Source organism: Sarcophilus harrisii, chromosome 3, assembly GCF_902635505.1.
Source record: "Sarcophilus harrisii chromosome 3, mSarHar1.11, whole genome shotgun sequence".
Lineage (NCBI taxonomy): Eukaryota > Metazoa > Chordata > Mammalia > Dasyuromorphia > Dasyuridae > Sarcophilus > Sarcophilus harrisii.
In genome coordinates, this window is record NC_045428.1 from 578,577,932 (window position 1) to 578,597,660 (window position 19,729).

Below are 19,729 nucleotides of genomic sequence, written 5' to 3' on the forward strand. Positions count from 1 at the left end.
TGGTTGCCTGGGAGTCTACATTCTACTTCTCCCTGGCTTTGGAATCATCTCCCACACTGTCACCCACTGTGCAGGAAAAACAAAGCTCCTTTGGCCACACAGGGATAATCTGAGCAATAATATCCATCGGTTCCCTAGACTTCATTACGTGCCCACCATATATTCACTGGAAGGCTAGACATGGACACCGGAGCTTACTTTGTGGTCAGGGGCACTGCAATGCTACGGCTTCCAGATGATCATCAAGCATGTGTGAATGATCCAAAAAAGAGCTCAAAAGCTGGCTTTCTAACGAGCTTCAAACATCGAGTTTTCATGGGCAGGTCAGGGCTTTTTTACCCACTTAATATGAACACAGAGAGCAGCTAAGCCAGGAAAAAGCAGTGACCCACCTGAACTCTCCTACCACACAAGCTTCTGGGACACACACTCGGAAGCGTTCCATAGTTTCTGCCCTAAATCAAATGCCGTCTTCTCCAAGAAGCCTACAGTGATCTCACCCGCTTAGCGCTCTCACAGTGCTTTGTTCTGACCCTCTCGAAGGCACCTATTATGCAATATTGTATATTAAGGTTATTTATGTCTGTGTCTGATCCTTCCAAATAAGGAGTTCTTAAAGCGGGGTCCATGAGTTTTGCTTTAAAATTTTCCTTTATAATTTATATATATATAATTATATTTATAATTACATTTTGATAGAATTAATTCCTTTTGTTATTCTACATGTTTTATTTCATGTATTTAGAAACATTATTCTGAGAAGGGGGCCATAGGTTTCCCCAGACTTCTCAAGGAGTCCAAGATATAAAAAAGGTTATTAAAAACCCCCGTTCTAAGTATGAAGTTAACTCTACAAGGATAGGAAGGAACTACCTCTTATCAAAGGGAACAAGTTTCTCCACCTCTATGGTCTTCAAGCTGGAAGGCATTTGTTAGGGGTTTTGTGGAGGGGGCTCTGCTTTAGGCAGGGGTCAGATGGACGGCCTCTGAGGCCAGTTTAGCTCTGACTTCTGCTACGTGGTCCCGGAGCTGTTCAACAACCAGGGTTTGCCTTGGCTCCTGATATATCTCCCGGCTTCAGGTTCTCCCCTTCTCCAGTCCATCCTCCATATAACTGCCCAAGTGTGCAGATAGCCCATCCTCCATATAACTGCCCAAGTGTGCAGATAGCCCAAGTGTGCAGATAGATCATGAGAACTAGAGCAAAAAGCGAGTTCAGAAGTCACTGAATCACACCCAGGTCAATTTACAGAGGAGGAAACAGACCTGTAGAAGAGGGGTGACTCTCCCCTGGGGATGCCGGAGTAGGATCTGCATCCAGACCTTTCTGGCCTCACATCCAATGCTCTCGCCACTAGGCCCCAGGGTCTCCTGGTGCTCACTGTCCCCTTCCTCGGCACAATAAGCTCGCCTGTGCCGATTCTGGGACCAAACAGCGATGTTTAAAGCCCTCCATGGCCTGGATGGGATCCACTTTCTAAGGCTAATCACTCACTGACTTTCTTTCATGTGCACAGGGTCTGGCCACAGTGGGCCGTCCCCGGACTACAAGGTCTTGTCTCTCACTCACCCCTCAGACTCTCAGGCGGCCCCTCTTACACTTTAAGGAGTTGCATAAATGCTACTGATGGTGTAGCTCATGATACTGATGATGATGAAGTTAGGGGGCACAGTATGTACAGTGATGGCTCCAGAGTCAGGAGGTCCTGAGTTCAAATCAGGTTTCTGACGACCCTTATTAGCTGTGTGCCTCCAGGCAAGTCTCTTCACCTCTATTTACCTCAGTTTCCTCATCTGTAAAATAAAGTAGTGATAGTAGCTCCCTCTCAGAGTTGTCAGGAGGAGCAACTGGAATGTTTGTAAAGCCCTTTACAGATGCCAGCTGTTGTTAGTTATTATTATTATTATTAGTGTTACTGAACTCAAAACCTGAAAAAACCTCTATACCTGGAGGAGAGTGTCGTGCTGTGGTTAGTTAAGGCCTTGTGATTGTGGAAAATCCAAAATTGGGCTTTAGGAAAGCAGTGACTAAATCCATCACATCACCCACTCAGCCTTAGGCTGAGAAAAAGAAACGGTACCTGGGGCTGGCTCACCTTGGGGGACCTTCTGCTTCAGGCTTGGGAGGGAGATGAGAAGAAGTGACCTTAGAAACCTGGATCTGACTAACAGTCGGTAAGATTACTCCTCCATACCATGATACTCAGAAGGCGATGACAGAGGTCTCATGGGACACTCTGACTCAGCAATGACCCTCCTCTTTGGTAACAGGACCAGGCTACATGGGACCCCGTCAGGACAGGGAACTGACATTCATATTCAGGGTAAAAGGAGACTCCAGGGGACTTCTTGGAAGGTCTTGCCATATTCAAAAAACATTTTTTTGGTTATTTATTTGATTTCAGCTATTTCTCCTTCAAGTCCCACCAACCTGACAATTTGGGATTGGGAAGGAGCAGCCCCTTCGTTCCTGATGTGTGTGGTTTCCAGGCAGCAGGATTCTCTGCCACCTGAGGAGGAGCATTTGAGGGGAAGGAAAGTGTTTTATAAATACTGAAGCCCTACATACGTATGAGTTGTTGTTGCTGCCATTATTATTATTATTATTATCATTATCAGCAGCAGAATTAGAGATCGTGAGCCAAAACTGTGGGGAGACTACTCGGGTCAAAAGGGAGGTCACACACCATCTTTAAAGATTCAGCCCCTCCCCCCCATTTTGGGGGGAAGAAAAAAAATCAATTTTAGTAAAAACCATCACAGTTGAAGCATGAGTACTGTTCCCTCCTCCTCCTCCCTTCTCCTCAGCCCAATTTCATTATTCTTTGGAAATCCATCTTCAGCCTGGAAAATAATCTAATACTACTGTATTAAGAGCCGGCTTATCCCTGTTGACCAGAAATCTCTCTTAATTGGCTCCTGCACTTCACCAATACAAAGATGCCCTGGCTGACTCCCTAAAACATCTCCCATCAAATTTTGGTCTGTCACTTTCGCATGTATTTTGTAGCATCTGAATCCTTGAAAATTGGTAAGCCCCTCGAGGCATAAATGAGGACTCTCTGCTGACCAGAATAATTGAACTGAGCTCTAACCGAGGTTGTAGCATTTTGTGAGTCGTGGCCAGGAGCCAGACATTAGCAGAACACACAACTGCTCCATTGGGACCCTGGTCAGACTGAGGAAGGGAGCTCAGATTATTGGAAGGATATTATGGAAAAGTCGGGCCTTTGACTCAAGGCCATGAAGGGCCCAATTGCCTTTGGAGCCCTGGTCAGACTGAGGAGGGGAGCTCAGATTATTGGAAGGATGTCATTGTGGAAAAGTTGGGCCTTTTGACAGCAAGGGCCCAATGTGATTTTCCAAAGGCAATCAAGTCCAGAGTCAGAAAGACCTGAATTCAAATCTTCCCCTGACACATGCTGGCTGTGACATTGGGCAAGTTATATGACCTGGACTGTAAATTGTGGCGCAGTTACTGCCAACCTGGATTGGGACGAGGAGTTTCCTGATTGGTAATTAGTTCACCAGTGAAGTCATTGATTCTGTAAAAAAAATCCAGCCCAAGGTATGAGCTGGGGCGTGAATAAGCTACATCACAACATTAACCAAGGCAAAAGATGCTGCTCATAGGGGAAGAATCGAGGTTAAGAAAACCGGTGGACAGCCCGTGTGCACCCCGGAAATCCAGGCAGCATCTTTAGAGCAAGAGCAAGACCCTCAGCTTTTTGGGACACAAGACAACAGACACAAGACAAGTCACAGGGGGGAAGGCCCGGGACTGTGGTTACAGGCGGAGGGAGTGGCCACATGGAGGGGGTCACAGATACAGCAAATCATCCATGAAAAACACCCTTTTCTCCCAACTATGGAAGCTCCCTGGGGTCTTTGGCCCAGTAGCTTAGACCTCAGCTGAAAATCTGTGCCGTGGGTTGATATATCCAGAAGAAAAGCTGGGGAGGGGGAAGGGGAAGGGAAAGGCACTGACATATGGCCCTTTGGGGATTCTGATAGAATAGCCTTAACTTTAATTCAGATGGCAAGAACTGCCCATCCAATGGCGCATTGTCTTCCGGATGGATTAAGTGGTGCTCAACATTGACGTTTTTTAAATGGATGGTTCAGAGGTTCAGGGGGAAGGACCAGAGGTATAATAGTTTTGAGTGGTGTGTGTGTGTGTGTGTGTGTGTGTGTGTGTGTGTGTGTGTGTGAAAGAGAGAGATACAGAGAGACAGAGAGAAATAGAAACAAAAAGGGGGAAAAAATAGAAAGAGGGAGAGAAATAAGGAGAGAGACATAAAGAAAATGGGAGAGAGGGAGGGAAGGAGAGAGAGAGAGAGAGAGACAGAGAGACATGGGTGGAGTCGGAGGAGGAAGGATGGAAGTGGGGGAGGTGGGGAGAGAGATGGCCATTGAAAGAAAGGCATAGAGAAAAGGGGGAGAGGAGGGAGGGGAATGCATATGCCTGCATGCATGTTTGTCTAAATCTTAAAAACAGGAACTACTCCCACAAGTCTGGAAGAAATAATCAATGTTAAGTCTGTGGACGGCACCTTCAGTATTAAATCCCCTTAATCCAGCAAAACAAACTATGTAATCCCACTAAACTTCCCCCAAACCAGTTTCTGATTCTACCACAGTCATTCAGGAAATCTCAAGACAATTCTAATCAAAAGGAGGCTCTGGCTCTGTCTCGTTTCTCTCTCTCTCTCTCTCTCTCTCTCTCTCTCTCTCTCTCTCTCTCTCTCTCTCTCTTTTCAACTTGAAGCAGAAACTTTTCTAAACCTGGGTGGGCTTCAGCTCCATTCCATGCCACTCCACAGGTGCTCCTGAAGCATCCGCTGTACATCAGACATGGTACCGGATGCTGGAGACACCAAAAATCCTAAAACAATCCCTTCCCTCGGAGAACTTACATGCTGCTGGGTGGGAAACACAGGTGCAGAAAAGCAAAATCAAAGTGCTTACACATAGCCTTCTAAGGAATTTCAGGGAGGTGGAAGAGCACTGACCACTGGGAGGCAATGATCATTGGAGAGCACTGACCATTATGGGCACTGACTATTAGAGGGCAATAACCATTATGGCACTGACCACTGGAGAGCACTGACCATGAGAGGACACTGACCATTGGAGAGCATTGACCCCTGGGGAGCGTTGGTCCCCTATCTCTTCTTCCCAATCAGAGATACACTGACCCTCTCTAAGTTGCCATGGGACCTGCACAGTAACAAATACTTCTCATTTGTATTTACCATGTTGAACCTTACAAAATATTCCCCTCGGGATAGAATGCAAGCTCCTTGAGAGCAGGGACTGGTTGGTTTTTTGTTTCTGCATTATTATTCATCATATTTTTGCAGATGAGGAAACTGAGGCAGACAGAGATGAAAAGATTTGCTCAAGCTCCCCAGAGAGTGTCTGAGGTTGAGTGTAAGTTTGTGCATCTCCCCAACTCCAGAATTCGGGGCCCATGCCAGGAATCTCCCTCCACGGTCTGGATTTACTGTAGAGGTATGCTCTGTGTTTGATGGGCACATGTGGCTCCCCTGATAGAAGCTTCTTGCGGTGGGACCTTTTCACCTTTGTTTCTGGGTCTCGGGGCCTTAGCACCATGCCGGAACATGGCAGGTGTCTGAGAAACACTTGCTGATTGATTTCTGGTGAATTTTTCCTGGTTCTAATAACTAAGAAGCACATGGCAGGCACTCAACAGAGCTCTTTGCTGCTCAAGTGTGCTGAGAAGCGAATGGCACAAGAAGTCTCTGGCAAGGGTGGGACCCTGGCATAAAGTAGGTGCTACATAAATGCTTATTGCTTGACTGTCCCCGTCTCTGTCCCATCATTGTTCCAGGAACTGATGTTTTGAGCCAAATTGGACTACAACTACAATCCCAATTAAAAATAAATCCTGTAGTTTGGCTAAAACTATAAGCCACGGCTTCTGAAGGACTCCCTTGTTGAGATCTGACTGAAAAAACACCCTGAAATATAAGGGGTGCAGAACTCAGGGGGAGCTGTCACACTGATGTTCCCTGAGGGAGTACCCCAGTCTCATCTCTTCCTTTGGCTCTTCCCTGAACATCCTCAGGGAAGGCAGGCCCAACGAGGAGACAGCAGCAGAGAGCAGAGGAGACATATCCGGGGGAGGTCTGGGCAGAGGCAGAAAGCAGAGTTCAAGGGAGCCGAGGCTGATGGGCCTCTGCGCTCTGGAGGGCCCTCAGGGCCAACTGTCCCGGGAATTAAGTGTCAGCTGGCTAACTGCACACTGTGCACGTTCACAGGAATGCTCCATTCAGTAAGGACTTAGGGGCCTGGACTTAGCACGGAAAGGAAAAAGGTTACCAGGTGTTATCTGTCTTTCTACAGATCAGGAAACTGAGGCTGAGGTTATAAGGTTCTAAGACTTGCTCTGGGTTATAGATTATGAATGGCTGGAAGCTTAAGCCCAGTGCTCTGGCTCTTGCACCCAGCTGCCTACTGGTGGCTTAGGGTCAGGAAGACTTCCTTTGGTGAGTTCAAATGTGCCCTCAGACACTTCCTGGTGTGTGATCCTGATTGGGTCACTCTGTCTGCCTCAGTTTCCTCATCTATAAAACAAGCTGGAGAAGAAAATGGCAAACCGCTCCAGTATCTGCCCAAAACCCCAAATGGGGTCAGAAGAGCTGGACACAAATGAAAACCTGTGCTGAGTGCTGCATGCTGCAGATGGCAACACAAATGAAAGTCCCTTGGGCCGTCAAGGACCTGACATCGTCCTGGTGGAAGATGGGACAGTATTCAGGGAAGCAAATACAAAAAATGTAAAAAGTCAAAGGGGGATGGTGAGGTCTCAGGCTGGAGGGTGGTCCTGAGGGGGAGGAAGCATTTATTTGGCTCCTATTATATGCCTGGGCTGTGCTAAGAGCTTTTCAAATGTTCTTGTTCAGTAACAGAAGGCACTGTGCCAGGGCTGTGTGGTTCTCACTTCACTTGACTCCCCATCAGGCTCTGGGAGGCGCTTCTGAGGCAATCCCAAGTTCTGTGACTGGTCTGGGCTCACACAACCTGTTAAGTGTCTATCTCGGGCCTCCCTTGGGCCCAGGCCCAGTGCTTCCGGCCTCTCCGCCTCTGGAGCCAGCCAGAGGAAGCCAGGGATCTCGGGGGGCAGATGTGAGAAGGGAGAGGTCCTGGAACAGCCAGGGAGAGGGGTTAGGGGGTGGATGCTGAGGGCCCAAAGGGGAGGAAAGGCCAAGACAGAGGGAGGGTCCAAGTCAGTCCTAATTGCTCTAGGTGTCCTGCTCTACCCCAGAGGCCACAGGGAGCCATGGACGCTTCTTGAGCAGAGAATGGATGTGGGTCTCCATCAGCCCATCATGCAGCCCTGATTCGGTGCCTCCTGTTTGAGGGGCTTAAGCCTGCCATGTTGAGAGTGGGTCGCAGGGCCCACCAGATGCTTCTGGGACTGGAGAGTGGAGGACACTGGGAGAGTGGCAGGGGGCGGGAGGAGGGGAGCAGCCTGTTGGCTGATGGTGGATTTCTTGGCAGCCGTTCCAGCCTCAGCAGGACTTAATGCTCCGTCGCTCCCAGTGGTTAATCATTTGCATCAATGCAGCTCCCTCAGACGCATCCCAGAGGCCCCCGTGGCCGTGGGGACTCTGTTCTCCTCCTGTGTCCTCCAGGCCTGGCCCTGCAGGCTCCGGTGGGGGATGCTCTCCTCCCAGTGTGGCAGGAGCCTCCCCCAGGGCCGCATCCTCAGGCTGCCCAGCTCCTCTGTGGGATCCTCTCTTGTAAGCTAAAGGGACTGGCAGCAGTCTGGGGCTGCCCGCCAGGGCCTTCCAGTGAGGCAGCAATGTGGAGGGAAGGGAGGGGAGGGAGGGGAGGAAGGGAGAAAGGGAGGGAGGGGAGGACGCCTCAGCAACAGGCGTTTGTGGGCCCTGCACCCCCCCCGGGGGCCTGGGGAAGCCTCAGAGCCCACTCAGAACACACTTTCAGAGGTACCAAGTAATGCAAAGGACACTGATTACTCAAAATAGGGATCCAGATCCAAACAAAACCCATAGACCCCGAGGTAAAGAAGCTCTGCCTTCAAATCTCAAGATTACAGAGGCCTTGGGCTGGATGGGCCTGAGTGTGGGGCTGTGTGCTGGGAGGGGGAGCAGGGATGCTCCCGAGTGTGGGGATGTACGTGATCTGGGGGTAGGCAGGGATGTTCCTGGGGGGATGTGATCTGGGGTGGGCAGCTAGGCTCAGTTCTTGGGCTCCTGTACTTCACAGGGCTGGGCCCTGCCGACATCGTCCTTGTCTGCCTGGTCTGCTTCCTTATTCCCAGGCTTAAAATTTGTCCTGTCCTCACTACTGTGGGTGTTCCCTGAGAGGCTGCGTGCCCAGAAAGCCCCCCAGGTTACTGTCTAGAAGCAGTATCAGGGGACCTGGGCTAGAATTTTGGCTCTGTAACTGAGGAAGTGACTGTTTGCTCCTGAAAGAATGAATGAATGAATGAAGCATCTATTAAGCACTTACTGTGTGCAAAGCACAATGCTGAGTGCTTGGGAATGCAAGTAACAGAGTAAGATGGTCCCTGGTCTAAGCGGGGGAATCACTCATTTAGGGGAAGAGACATCTCCTTGCTCTGGACCTTGCAAAATGAGGGGCTGGGTTAGGGGACTTCTATGGTTCCTTCAGCTAGAAAGTCTGAGACACTTGGTCTTGAGGTGAGAGGAACAGGTTCTAGACTGGGAAGTCAGAGTGGCAATAGCAGCAAAAGGGCAGAGTCAGTGTGGCCATCACTTCTGGGACAAAGGGAAGCAGTTAGAAGAAGGGAGAGAGGGGACAGAACAAGCATTTGTTAGGCACTTACTGTGTTTACCTACTTTGAAAATCATTTGATTTTCACAACAGTCTGAGGAGGTGAGGGCTGATATTATCTCAGCTGAGGAAACTGAGGCAGACAGATTAAGTGACTTGCTTAGGGTCACACAGCTAGTACATTTCTGAGGCTGGATTTGAATTCAAATCTTTCTGAGTTCGGGCTAATTCTCTATCGATTGCACCTCTAATGGGAATAATATTAACTAGAATTTCTATGTCACTTAAAAGTTTGTAAAATGCTTTTCAAATATTATCTTACTTTATCCTCATAACAACAAGCCTAGGAGGTAGGTGCTAATAATATCCCATTTTTCAGATGAGGAAACTGAGGTGGATGGCATTTCACTGGTGATCACACAGTTACTGAGTGTCTGTGGCAGCATTTGAATTCAGATTTTCCTGTCTCCCAGTCCAGCCCTCTATCCACTGCATTAATAAGCTGCCAGTGGGATAAATTCTGTCCTAATTAGTCATCGGAGCCCACGTGATTCCAAAAGGGCAATACTTCACTTCTCGAGGAGAGCCACTTGCTGAGTCTGCTGACGTAGGTAATGGGCAAACAGCTAACAGCTGGGAGGCTGCTGGTAGCGAGAAGGTCCGTTTGTGCTCATCTGTCAGAACCTGTTTCAGGCCTTTGTCATCTCACATATGGATAAACAGTCTCGTTCTTGCTGATCTCTTTTTAGAACCATTCAGACACCAGATGAAATGTCCTCAAGCACCATTCTTATCACAGCCCTCTCCCCTTCAAAGATCTTCAGTGGCTCCTCTTTGCCCCAGCTACCTCATCCTGGCATTCTATGGCCTCCCTGCTCTGGAGGCAACAAACCCCTCTAGTCTTTGGTTGTGACGGTCTTTCTGACAAACCTCCTCCTCCTACCACACTGGACCAGTCACCATCCCCAAATAAATGGCCCCTGCTTGTTTTTGCCATTCCCTTGGTCACTGTAAACAAGTCACAGAAGTGCTCTGGGTCCTGGTTTCCCCTGCATGAGGGAGCTGGACTGGATGGTGTCTGAGTTCCCTTCCAGCTTAAAATCAAAGACCCCATGACCCCAGTTGTCCCACCTCCATGGTGCTCCCTCTGCTTATGAGGATCCTCTCCATAGATCAAGGATCCCAGCTCCCTAACAGATGACATTGGCCAAGAGGTGCTCCCCTCCCTCCCCCGGTCTCTGGTTCTGCCTTGTGTGATTTCCCTATGCTCCGTTCTATTCCATTTATTCACTTTTGGCCTCCCCAAAGTCTTTCCCATCTGTCCCTTCCCATGGTCACTACCTTATTTCTACATCTGGAGTGATTCCCTTGTGTGGTTGTTGCTGTTGTTCAATAGTTTTCAGTTGTGTCTGACTCTTTGTGACCCCATCTGGAGTTTTCTTGGCAGAGACACTGGAGTGGTTGGCCAATTCTGTCTCCAGCTCATTTTACAGATAAAGAAACTGAGGCAAACAGTGGCTCACCTAGGCTAAGTGACTGAGATCGACTGTGACCAAGTAGGATTTATACTAGGAAGGCAGGACTGGTTCAATATTAGAAAAACGACTAGCATAATTGGTTGTATCAATAACCAACTTTAAAAAACCCTGATTATTTCAATAGATGCAGAAAAAACATTTGATAAAATCCAATACCTATTCTTATTCAAAAGACTAGAAAGTGTAGGAATAAATGGACTTTTCCTTAAAATAGTCAGTAGCATGTATTTAAAATCATCAGCAAACATCATATGTAAGGGGGATAAACTGAAACCATTCCCAATAGAAACACCATTACTATTCAATATTGTATTAGAAAGGCTTCCTTCATCAATAAGAGAAGAAAAAGAGATGACAGAAATTAGAGGAGGTAATGAGGAAACCAAATTATCACTCTTTGCAGATTATATGATGGTATACTTAGAGAACCCTAGAGAATCAACTAAAAACTATTAGAAGTAATCCACAACTTTAGCAAAGTTGCAGGATATAAAATAAATCCACATAAATCATCAGCATTTTTATACAGCACCAACAAAATCCAACAGCAAGAGGTACAAAGAGAAATTCCATTTAAAATAATTGTCGATAGTATAAAATACTTGGGAATCTTATCTGCCAAGGGAAAGTCAGGAACTATATGAGCAAAACTACAAAATACTTTCCACACAAATAAAGTCAGATATAAGCAACTGGAAAAATATCAAGTGCTCTTGGATTGGGCGAGCGAATATAATAAAGATGACAATACTCCCTAAACTAATCTATTTATTTAATGCTATACCAATCAGATTTCCAAGAAAATATTTTACTGACCTAGAAAAAATAACAACAAAATTCATGTGGAAAAACAAAAAAACAACAATTTTAAGGGAATTCATGAAAAAAAAAAGCAAATGCAGGTGGCCTAGTTGTACTTGATCTAAAACTATATGATAAAGCAGCAGTCAACAAAACCATTTGGTATTGGCTAAGAAATAGAGAAGTTGATCAGTGGAATAGGCTAGTTCACAGAACAAAATTGTCAATGACTATAGCAATCTAGTGTTTGACAAACCCAAAGACCCCAGTTTTTGGTATAAGAATTCACTTTTTGACAAAAACTGCTGGAAAAATTGGAAACTAGTATGGCAGAACGTAGGCATTGATCCACACCTAACACCATATACCAAGATAAGGTTGAAATGGGATCATGATTTAATCATAAAGAATGAGATTATAAACAAATTAGAAGAACATAGGATGGTTTACCTCTCAGATTTGTGGAGGAGGAAGGAATTTGTGACCAAAGAAGAACTAGAGATTATTATTGGTCACAAAATAATTTTGATTATATTAACTTAAAAAGTTTTTGCACAAACAAAACTAACGCAGACAAGATTAGAAGGGAAGCAATAAGCTGGAAAATATTTTTATATTCAAATGTTTTGATAAAGGCCTCATTTATAAAATATATAGAGAATTGAGTCTAATTTATAAGAATTCAAGCCATTATCCCATTGATAAATGGTCAAAGGATATGAACAGACAATTTTCAGATGAAGAAATTGAAGCTATTTCCAGCCATTTGAAAAGATCTCCAAATCACTATTGATCAGAGAAATGCAAATTAAGACAACCCTGAGATACCACTACACACCTCTCATATCGGCTAGAATGACAGGGAAAGACAGTGATGAATGTTGGTGGGGATGCAGGAAAACTGGGACACTGACACATTGTTGCTGGAATTGTGAATACATACATCCAGACATTCTGGAGAGGAATTTGGAACTATGCCCAAAGGACTATCAAATTGCATACCCTTTGATCCCAGAAACCCTTTGTTAACTTATCTCCATCTTAAAGGAAGGAAAGGTGCAAAAATGTTTGTGGCAGCCCTCTTAGTAGTGGCCAGAAACTGGAAACTGAGTGAATGCCCATCAAATGGAGAATGGTTGAATAAATTGTGGTATATGAATGTTATGGAATATTATTGTTCTGTAAGAAATGACCAACAGGAGGATTTCAGAAAGGCCTGGAGGGATTTATGTGAACTGATGCTGAGTGAAATGACCAGGACAAGGAGATCATTGTACATGGCAACAACGAAATTATACACTGATCAATTCTGATGGACATGGCTCTTTCCAAGAGTGAGATGATCCAGGCCATTTCCAATGATCTTGTGATGGAGTGAGCCTCTGCACCCAGAGAGAGGACTGTGGGCTCTGAGGAGGGATCAAACACAGCATTTTCACTCTTTCTGTTGTAGTTTTCTTGCATTTTGTTTTGATCTGATTTTTCTTGTGCAGCACAATAATTGTGGAAATATGTATAGAAGAATTGCAGATGTTTAACATGAAAAATGGACCTGTGTTGATTAATTCATGATTTTTTTTCAAAATTAAAAAAAAATGTGTCGGAGGTTGGATCTGAACTCATGAAAATGAGTCTCTCTGACTCCAGGCCTGGCACCCTGTCCTTGTACCAAACGCTTCTCTTGTTCCTCCCTGGCCCTGCTTCTGGTCCCTCTCCCCTTTCCCTTCCCATGCACCCTTCCCAGAGCTGAAACCTGGCCACCCTGAGCCAAAGGCCTGGTCTCAAAAAGCTTCAGGGACCCCCTGTTTGCTCAAGGAGTGAACGACCATCTCCACGGGTATCGGCAGCCCCTCATTGGCCGGCTCTGACCTTTCTGGGACTATTTGGTCTCCAATCCCAGCAGGCTGCTCCTCACTTCCTGCAGCACCCCGCAGTCCTCTGTGCAAGCTCCTTGGGAGCTGGGCTGCTTCCCTCTGACTTCGCAGGGCGAGCACAGGGATAGGCTCATGGGGGAGAGCAAAGCTGAGACCTCAGTGACAAGATTTCTCTACAACTTGAGTCTTAGAGACTTTACCTGCCCAAAGTTCAGGGGATGGGAAGCTGCTCCAGGCCCCCCAGTCATAAAACTCTCCATTCTCAGACATTCTTTGGGTCAGAGCTCCCCTCTGCCCCCCCACCCCCAGAAGGCCCTGGTCTCCTTCACCCTCCCTGCTACTCCCTGTAGAATGGAAAGTCCTGGCGATCATTTTGGTGTTTCCATGGCAACCAGCACAGCAACTTACACTCAGTAAATGGACCGAACATCTTATTATGCTGCCCTGCCCCCAAACAGCCTGTGAATTCTTGGGATGCTCCATGTTCCTTGGGGCGTTGCTTGTTATCGCTCATTACTGGGCTCATTTTTTGGCACCCAAGGCCACAGCTACCTCTCTGCCATGTACCTCCACACCCTGCAGCCCTTCCCCCCCCTCCTCACACAGGGCTCCCTGCCCATCGCCAGGCCTCTGCCCTGGTGAGTGAGCCTTGGGCTTGGCACACGTTCCGTCCATCCCTCTTTCTGGGTGCCCCCAAGCTCAGCTCCAGCTTTTGGCCTCCTCAGATCCCTGCGATTGTTAGCCCCTCATGCAGAGAGGCTGGTGTGTAAATATTCGCAGGCACAGTCCATGCCCACTCATGTGCACGCATGTTACATGTGTGCACATACATGCAGGTGATACACAATACAAATACACACATATGCTTCCATGTTATGTGCAGACACACATGCACATGAGGCACAGTGCACAGTACAAACACACACATGTGTGAGCATGTCAGGTGCACACACACATGCAGACAACAGTGCACAAATACAAATGCATACATATGTGCACAGTACAAGCACATATATATGCATGTGCACAATGCATGTGAGGCACATGTGCACAATACAAATGCACATACATGTGCATGTGTACACATACATATGAGGTGCGTGTGCACAGTGCAAATGTACATGTAATGCATGTATGCATAAATATACACTAATACACATGTGTGTGCATGTGCACACAAATATACATATATTTACTTTCTGTATACTTTCATGCAAATGAATTTGTACCTAAAAGTACAGATGATTACATAAAGTAGATATGTGTGCACATAAAGACACCCACATAATGGAGCCAGGGATAGAACGCCAAGCCTGGAGCCAGGAAGACTCATCTTCCTGAGTTTAAATCCAGCTTCAGACATTTACTAGCTGTCCCTGCTGTCCCTGCTGACTCTGGATAAGTTGCCTTACCCTGTTTGCCTCAGTTTCCCCATCTATAAAATGAGCTGGAGAAGGAAATGGCGAACCCCTCCAGTATCTCTGTCAAGAAAACCTCAAATGGGGTCATGAAGAGTCAGACATGACTGAGAACTCCTGAACAGCAACAATGGTAAAATGGAAAGAGGGCTCTCCTCTTGCAGTCAGAAAACTCACTGGGGAGTTCGCGAAACTCATGAAATCCAGGTCTAATTCCTTTCTCTGTCCATCTGCCTCTCTCCTCTATCCAGCCAGTTCCTCCTTTATCTGTATGTGTATATATAGAATGTAAATACTTTCTCCCTCCCTCCCTCCCTCCTTCCTTCTTTCTTTCCTTCCTTCCTTCCTTTTGAAACTAGGATGAATGGAGATAGATTAGCTAATATAATAGATGGAGAAACTTCCTTTACTACAGATGGGAACCTTCTCTCTACTTCAATATTTTGTGAAATTGCCTAGACTCTTAGAAGCCAATGGTGGCCCCCAATACCAGGTCTTCCTGAATATGAGATCAGCTCTATACTATACCATTCTCCCTTTAGTACACAATAGGTGCTTAATAAATGTTCAATGATTGGTACCCCTACAGGGTCACTTTATAAATACTGGGAGCTCAATATATTTAGGCAAGGAATAGAGCATTTTAACATCAAAAATCCTTGTTGGTAAATGATTTCCACATATGTCCTATTTGCTCAACTAATTTTAGTTAATTAGTATATAATAAAACATGATTATCACTGAGTGTACACGCTCTACTTGGACACCTTCCCAGAAAGGCCACAATTACTCTGTGAGAGGATCTAGGCACAAGCCTTCCATAGCCCGTCTTTCGGAATCCTTGCCTTTCTTCGAGGCTCACTCAAGGGCTGTTTCCTCTAGCATTATTATATTCACTAACACAATGGCAACCGATATTTATCCAGCACCTTAAACTCTGCACATTGCTCTCCAGGAAGAAGTCGAGCATCTGGGTCAGGGCTGAATACAGAATACAACAATGTGATCCTTCTACCGGGGGCTCCAAGCTGCCATTCTCCCAATGTGAGACCTGAGGAAACACCCTTGGAGCCTCTGGTGACTTGCCCATCTATAGTCACGAGAGCCATGCCCAGGATCGTAACTTGGCTCTTCCAGCCTTTTTGCCCTACTGATTCCTGCTCCTTTCCCCGCTCTGTTGTGCCAACATCTTAAGGTAAGTGAACAGAGTAGACATTTAAGAATTGTCAGTTGAGTTGAATTATTTGTCAGATGCCTTATTTATTATACTGTTAGATTATAACCTCCTTGATGACAAGGAGTATTACATATTCATGCCCCATAAAGGCAAATCCTTACACATAGTGGGCATTCAATACAGACTTCAGTCCTGACCAGCTGAACGAATGGATGACACAGAAGTGTCAAATGATACGTGGGATCTTGGTGAGTACCAAGAACTGAGCAACTGGGAGACTGAAGGCTAGAGATAAAATATTGTGATACTGATAATGTAATTGGGCATCTTTCTGCTGTTGACTCATTCAAACACGTCCTGAAAGGGGGCTTCTCATTTCAGGATGAGTCTGGGCCTGTAGACCAAAGAGAAGAAAACCTTTTCCCCAACACTCAACGGTCAAGTTTTAAATGAGTTTCAGTCAAAGGTATAAAAAGTAGAAGGTTGATTGTGATCAACAACTTATTTCCAGGCTATTATCCTGCCTCCGTTGTTATTTGCTGTTGTTAAAATGAAATTGCTTGTTCCTGCTGAGATTAATCAGTGGAGAGGCCATCCCCAATTAAAATTTCAGCTCTGTGGCCATGGAAATGTCACTAATCAGAATGTCACTGAAATGAAATGTGCTGGGGCCAGATGCTAAGGATCTGTGTTTCTAATCTCAGGCCTGCAAATGGGGGAGACTCACAATTCTGGCACTCCCCCAAGCTGAGAGCCTTATTGCTTAGGGCACTGGCCTCCCCTTGCCCACTATCCCCTTATACTTTCCTCTTTTCCTTTCTTTCCTTCCTTCTCTCCTTTTCTTTCTATTCCTTTCTTTCATTTTCCTCCTTCCCTCTCTCCCTCCTTTTCTTCCTTCCTTCTGAAACTGGGACGAATGGAGGCAAATTAGCCAAGCCACAAGAAAACCAATTTCTTGACAAAATAAGCTCAGGCAGGCTGTCCAATAAAGCATCAGCTCAGAAATCTCTCTTATTAGGAAGGGACCCAGGAACATGTCTGGACTCCACTCTTCAGAATGTGTTTGAAAGTACAGCTCAGCCTGTTCTTCAAGAAGGCGTTTTGCATATCCTTTCCTTCTCTTCATCAATAAGTAAAGCATCTGGGTCAGGGCTGAATACAGAATTGTTTGCACCGAGCAGTGCCTTTTTTTATTGCTGGAGAAGAAATTCTAAGGAAACCCTACCTAGAAAAGGTTTTTTTTCCCCCAGTTCAGCTTAATAAATATAATCAAAAGGTCTACTCTATGTGAAATATTCTGCTGTGTGCTGAGCATAGAACGACAAAAATGAAACAGTCCTGCTTTCAAGGAAGTTATATTCTACTGGTGGTGGGGTACAACACAGTATCTTAGAACTGGAGAGGACCTTTGTGGTCATATAATTAAGCCATCGTGGTCGAAGACCACCCTCTACAACACAGTGACATGTGATCATGTGACTTCTGCAATGGCCTGAAGGAAATCTGCCCACTCTCTCCAGAGCCAGCTCATTCCATTTCTGGAGAGTGCTAATTATTAGGAAAATGTTCCTTACATTGGGCTTTGATTTGCCCACGTGTTCCTTGCTCCCTTATTCTTAGGCTGCCCCTCGGGGCCACGCAAGACAAGTCTCTCCCCTTTTCCATGTGGATAGCCTTTCAGATTTACCCCTCCTCCAAGTCCTGTTTTCTTAGAATGTGAGTAATCCAAGGAAGGACAGAGCAGTCACAACTGGAGAGTGCAGGGGCTGGGATAGTGCCCTAGCTGATCCTTAAAACCAGAGAGGGATTCTAAGTCGTGGAAATAAGCAATCCAGGCTCAAGGGACACCCTATGCAAATGCACTGAAGGAGAATATTGAGAGCTAATCATTAAGAGTGGAACACAGGTAGCATGAAGGGGAATATTGGGATTTAAGGGCAGAAAGTGAGTCAGATTGTAGAAAGTCCTAAAAGCCAGGCTTGGAAGCAAGAGGGAACCATTGAAGATTTTCGAGCAGGGGAGTAATACAAGACTTTAGGAAGACTATCTTGACAACTTTGAGAAGGACAGATTGGAGTCCTCTGTTTTGTCAGTAGTAGGGTTGGTTCCAAGGATGAGGATGCAAGTTGGGTTCACTGAGTGGATCTGGAGGCACTTTGAAGGTTCAGAATTTGTCTCTGCCATTTACTACCTGTGAGGTCTTGGGCAGTCGTTTAACTTCCCTGAAGCATTAGTATCCTCAATGCAATGTGGAGATTTGGATTAAATGACCCAGAAGGTCCCTCCCAACTTGGAATCTATGATCCACTGAAGATTAACAGTGAAAATGAGAATACCCAGGAGCTCATCCAGGCTTTGGCTAAACCCATTCAGGAGACCAGGGCTACACGGGACAGCTGCCCCACACCAAAGTTCTAGGCTTGGAAGTCCTCCCAGGGTCAACAGATGCTGGTCTCCAAAAGTGATATCTCCTCCTCGTTCTTTCTCCCTGTGTCTGTCTCTCCTTCCTCCCTCTCCCTTCCTGCAACTCTAAGCCAGGCCACATCTCAAAGGCAGTTGAGCCCAGAATATTTCAGTTATCATGCAGCTAGACTCCTCAGGGATTCGTTATGTTTGGCTGCCTCAGTGATATCACTTAGACTTCTCACAGATATCACAAGGTCATAGATTTAGAGCTGAAGGAGTCACTGAGTCCTGCTTTCTCATTCTCTAATGCAGGGAGCTGGGCAGCCAGTGGCTAGAACACTGGGCCAGGAGTCAGGAAGACCCGAGTTCAATCTGGATTGAAACACTTATTAGCTGTATGACTCTGGGTAACGTGCTTTCTCTTTGTCTACCTCAGTTTCCTGAACTGTAAAATGGGGATAATTATAGCACCTTCCAGGATTGTTGTGAGGACCAGATGAGATCAGAATTGTAAAGCACTTAGCACTGGGACTGGCATTCAGTAAGTATCACATTGCTTATTAGCTACTGAGGTCACATAGAGTAAACAGCTTAGCAAGGATTTGAATCCAGGTCCCGTGATCCTTGGCCTGGTGGATTTTCCAGTTACCGTTATGCCTTTCCAGTAAAAACTCTTTTAGGATGAGAAAAACTCCATCTTTCCATACACTAAAACATGACATTATATAACTTTATCTCACTTACACAGTGACAGTCAGTTGAGGAAAACTAGGTCCATATAAATAGATCATAACAAAAATGTGAAGCTGTCAGGAGGATGAAGACAAAAGGAAAGGAGAGGAGCTTGGGGGAAAAGAAGTGGGAAGGTATTCCCATCTGTCTCAGGGGTTCCCAACTTGTTGGGCCAAGATACCCCTTTGATTACCAACTACCTGCCTCCTAAATGTGCTCTCTATTTGAAAGACACTTCCTGTCCCCCACGGCTGATGATAATGTTCCAGTGTGCTAGAACAGGCTTGCAGAGAGTTTGGGCTGAGTATGCTGAAACACTTGGCCCACGTTCTGTGTCTGCCTCTCATGTCTAATTCTTTTCTGTTTCTCTTGTGGATCTGTCTTTCTCTTAATCTCTACCCTCTATCATGCAGGCCTTGATCACTAAACTTGATTCCACTAGAGACCCTCTATATTCCACTTTGAGAAGTCCTTTTCTAGACCTAATAATGTTATTTTTTCCCCCTGAGGCAACTGGGGTTAAGTGACTTGCCCAGAGTCACACAGCCAGGAAGTGTTAAGTGTCTGAGAAACGGATTTGAACTCAGGTCCTCTTGACTTCAGGCCAGTGCTCTATCCACTTCACTACCCAGCTATCCTGTTAATTATGCTTTTTTGCAAAATTGAAAAATGGTATTTATTTTGAGCAAAATAAAAATATAAAATCTGATTTTGTAAGGCTGTGTCATTTCCTTGAGGTGCATGACCATTACATATCTTCTGTGACTTAGAAGATGGTCTTTATGACTTTCCATGGCCAAAATGATTCAATTAACTAAGCTCTCTTTTTTTTAAAAATTGAAAATGGTATTTATTTTGAGCAAAATAAAAATGTAAAATCTAATACTGTAAGGCTGTGTAATTTCGTTGAGGTGTGAGGACTTTCCATTAATGCCTATTACAAAACCCTCTGGGATGGAAAGGTGGTTTTTGTGACTTTCTGTGGCCAAAGCAATT

General features: G+C 45.6%; 1 protein-coding gene across 9 annotated transcripts in view; it reads right to left on the reverse strand.

Moving 5' to 3' along the window:
• KCNAB2 (potassium voltage-gated channel subfamily A regulatory beta subunit 2) overlaps positions 1-19,729 on the reverse strand; it is a 133,269-nt gene that overhangs the window by 44,660 nt on the left and 68,880 nt on the right. The window lies entirely within an intron of this gene.